Consider the following 4,084-nt stretch of genomic DNA (forward strand, 5'->3'; position numbering starts at 1 on the left):
GAACCTACCCACAAAGCCAGCTTGGGTTTTTCCTCTTTCATCAGCTGGCCGTTTCAGATCCTCCATACAGCCATGAGCATGGGGAAGGGGCATGGATGTGACTGTGGTGGGTGCTATAGGGTTTCTGAGCTTCCTGCTTGCTATGCCTTCTGGTCCCACTCACGCTCAGAGATGCACCCCTCCCACCTCACTGTGGATTGTGGCTGGGCCCACTCAACCTTCCCATGTGGTCGTTCTGACAGGACTCAGGTCCTGAGGGGTAATTCCAGCTGCATGGTCACTTGGTGTCCTGTACTCAGAGGTACTGTCTGTCCCAGGACCCAGAAGTATGCAGAAGTTGTTTTTCAAAAGACGTTTAGTTCTCTATCCAGAGGGCATGGCCTCGCTCCAGAACCCAAGGTCTGCATTGGGTTTCTTCCACAGGGGACTGGCCACAAACTCTATGTGGCATCTTTACCTCCAACACCATAGAGTCAAGCAGATCATACGGCTGCAGCCAGGGCGCCCCCTGCCCCCACCCTCTCATGTGATCCATTGTATGGGCCAGGCACAGCCCAGCCAGCCTTTCCCACCCTCTGATGGCCACCAGAAGGGAGTGTACATGCCTCCACCAGGTGCTCAAGTCCTTAGGCGTTTGCTAAACACTGCTCTTTTTTTCTGTCTTTCTTTTATAAAGTTTAAAGTTAATGGAGCTTATTACTGAAGCATGCCAAACACTTTCTTATTTCATACTTACAACTTCCTATGAAGCAAGACTAGCCTCCTTGTCTTACAGATGAGGAAACTGAGGCACAGAGAAGTGAAGAGACCTGTTCAAAAATGCTCCACAGTGTGAGATAAAACCAACAAAAGAATACTAGGAGCCTCCAACTAGGCCAGGGATGGCGAGCCTATGACACGCGTGTCAGAGGTGACACGCGAACTCATTTTTTTGGGTTGATTTTTCTTTGTTAAATGGCATTGAAATATATAAAATAAATATCAAAAATACAAGTCTTTGTTTTACTATGGTTGCAAATATCAAAAAATTTCTATATGTGACACGGCACCAGAGTTAAGTTAGGGTTTTTCAAAATGCTGACACGCCGAGCTCAAAAGGTTCGCCATCACTGAACTAGGCAAGAAAACCTTTTAGAAGATTTTACTGGAGTGGAGAGGAGTAGACCATGATATTGGGGGCTGTGATGGCTGGTTTTAGTTACGTGTGAACTGGACTGGGCTAGCGGATGCCCACACAGCTGGTAAATATAATATTATTTCTGGGTGTGTCTTTGAGGGTGTTTCCAGAGGAGATTAGCATTTGACTCAGTGGGCTGAGAGAAGATCACCCTCACGAATGTGACGTCATCTGGTCTGTGGAGGGTCTACATGGGACAGAAAGGTGGAGGAGGGCGAATTCGCTCTTTGCTTGAGCTGAGACCCTCGTCTTCTCCTGCCCCGGGACATCGGTGCTCCTGGTCCTCAGGTCTTCCCTGCCAATCACAGCAGCCTCTCCGGCCCCTCCACTTCCCTGGACTTGAGCTTCTTTAGAGTTCAAGATAAATCATAGCACATACTTCCACTAAAAAAAAAAAGGAGTTGTTGCCCGGCTCAGGTAGCTCAGTGGTTGAGCATCAACCTATGAACCAGGAGGTCACGTTTTGAGTCCAGTTCAGGGCACACGCCCGGGTTGTGGGCTCGATCCCCAGTAGAGGGCATGCAGGAGGAAGCCAATCAATGATTCTCTCTCATCATTGATGTTTCTATCTCTCTCTTCCTCTCCCTTCCTCTCTGAACTCAATGAAAATATTTTTTACAGTTGTTTACCTGAAGTTCAAACCTCACTAGCATCCTCTCTTTTATTTTAGTTTTTGCTAACGTTTGCAATCCTAGCTTCTTTCTTTGTGAAATGGGGTGCCACCCAAGTCATGGGCAGGTGAGACGGCACCAGGTGGGCTGCTGTTACCGTAGGCTGCTTCCAGGCCCAGCTGCGGAGAGGAGCGACCCTGGGCTGCAGGGGGCACAGTCCTCTAACCCTGAAAGGGCGAGGGTATGAGTCAGCCTCAGGGGAGAGTGGAGATGTCAGGGTTCACAGTAACCACAGAAGGATGTCTCCCCCAGACCAGCCAGCAGTAAACAGGAAGTTCCCTCCCCCACCCCTGCTCTTGCCATGGTTAAGAAGATCCTAAACGAGGATTCAGATCAGTAGCTGATGCTGGCGTTTGGCAACCCTAAGCTGGATCTCCAAGCTCCCAACCCACAGGTGCCTCCAGTTTTCCAGCCCCCAGGCCAGAGGAGATGCCTGTACCCCACCCCCTCCCGGAGCCAGGGCCCAGACCAGACACAGAACCCCCAATCTAGTTTGGCAAGAGGAGGAACTTCCCTACAAGCCATTAAGGTCCCCAGAAGTGGATGAGATGCTGGGTGTAGATTCCTGAGCCCGGGGTCCTGAGATAGTGAGGGACTAGAACTGAGGGAGGTGTGGGGCTGAGACACCCCCCCCCCCCCCCACCAGCCCACTGGGCCCCGTGGGAGCACAGGACAGAAAAATAAACAATGCTGGCCCACGGGAAGCCACTCGCTGCTTCGCCAGCTCTGCCACTCACTTGCCGCTTGGCAAGTCACTTGGCTGCTCCAAATCTCAGTTTGCCTTCTGAGAAATAACAAGAGGATACTGCCCCTGCCTGCGTGCCTCCTCCGGCTAGTATAAGAGTCAACTTCCGCCGAAACCGGTTTGGCTCAGTGGATAGAGCGTCGGCCTGTGGACTGAAAGGTCCCAGGTTCGATTCCGGTCAAGGGCATGTACCTGGGTTGCGGGCACATCCCCAGTAGGAGATGTGCAGGAGGCAGCTGATTGATGTTTCTAACTCTCTATCCCTCTCCCTTCCTCTCTGTAAAAAATCAATAAAAAATATATTTAAAAAAAAAAAAAAGTCAACTTCCTATGCAAGGGTTCCCTCAGCTACCAGTGGGCAGGTAGCCTCAGAAAGGTTTCCAGGGGTCAACAGGCAAGGTCAAGTGTTTAGATGGCCTTCATGTCCATCACTTAGTACCAGAAACCGGCAGCTGGGGACAGGAGCCAGCCCCAGAGCCATTCAAAAATAAGACCCCAGGCCCTGGGCAGCGGGTCCCAGCAGGCAGGGCCTGGGCCCAGGGGAACTACGGTGCAAGACGGGGAGACAAAGGCCCCAAACAGCCTGCGGCCTTCCAAGCACTGGCGGTTTGTTGAGACACCACCCAGGCCAGACCCAGGGCCAAGACTCTGAGTGTGGTGGGTCAGGAGAGGAGGTGGCGCTGGGGACAGGAGGTGGTGAATGTGCCCCACACGGCCAAGGAGCTGGCTATCCTCTGACCAGGCCCCACCCCCACGTTAGAGGACAGTTCTTCAAGAGCTCCCCTGTGCGGCCCACTCTTGGTGCTGCCGCCTGGGGCGTGGGTGTTGTGACCGGATGCAGCAGGAAGTGAGCACACGTGTGCATGCGGTGGGTGGGGAAGTGGGAAAGCAGGCCTGGCGGATTTCAATGAGGTGGGTCACTCCCTTGAACAGCTTAGTCCCGGCATGGAGAACTGTCTTCAACACTCGATTCACTTCCAAGGCTCCTGTTTCCCCGTGACTCCTGTGTATGCATCTCAGCCTTGATGGTGTTTGAGCTCCGGATAGGCAAACCCCCCTGATTATCGCCACAGGAAAGTCCCGCAGCGTTTCCAACTGGACACAGTAAAATGCCCCCCTTTCCTCTAGCGCCCCTCCTCCCCACTTCTCTATTTCCATGAACCCCAACATGAACACTAGGTCAGCTGGCCTCGGACTCTGAGTCATGGCTGGCTTCGCCTCCTCACCCACAACCAGGAAGCAGGCCAGCCCTCCCTTGCTGTGGCCTCAGATCCATCCATTCCCCTCAGACCTGCTGCTGCCCACCCCCCAGGCCCCCTGGAGAGCCACTCTCACCCTGGGTTCCCTCAGCACAAGGAGCCAGATCCACCTTCCGGAGCACCATCTCCTCTCCAAGGCTGCAGTGCACTCAAGCCCCAGGGCTCACTCAGGGCCCCCCATTCTCTGAGCCAAAGGGCCCTCACTTGACCACACCCCTCCTTCCTGAGCCTC

This window comes from Myotis myotis, unplaced genomic scaffold (genome assembly GCF_014108235.1).
Source record: "Myotis myotis isolate mMyoMyo1 unplaced genomic scaffold, mMyoMyo1.p scaffold_m19_p_14, whole genome shotgun sequence".
Lineage (NCBI taxonomy): Eukaryota > Metazoa > Chordata > Mammalia > Chiroptera > Vespertilionidae > Myotis > Myotis myotis.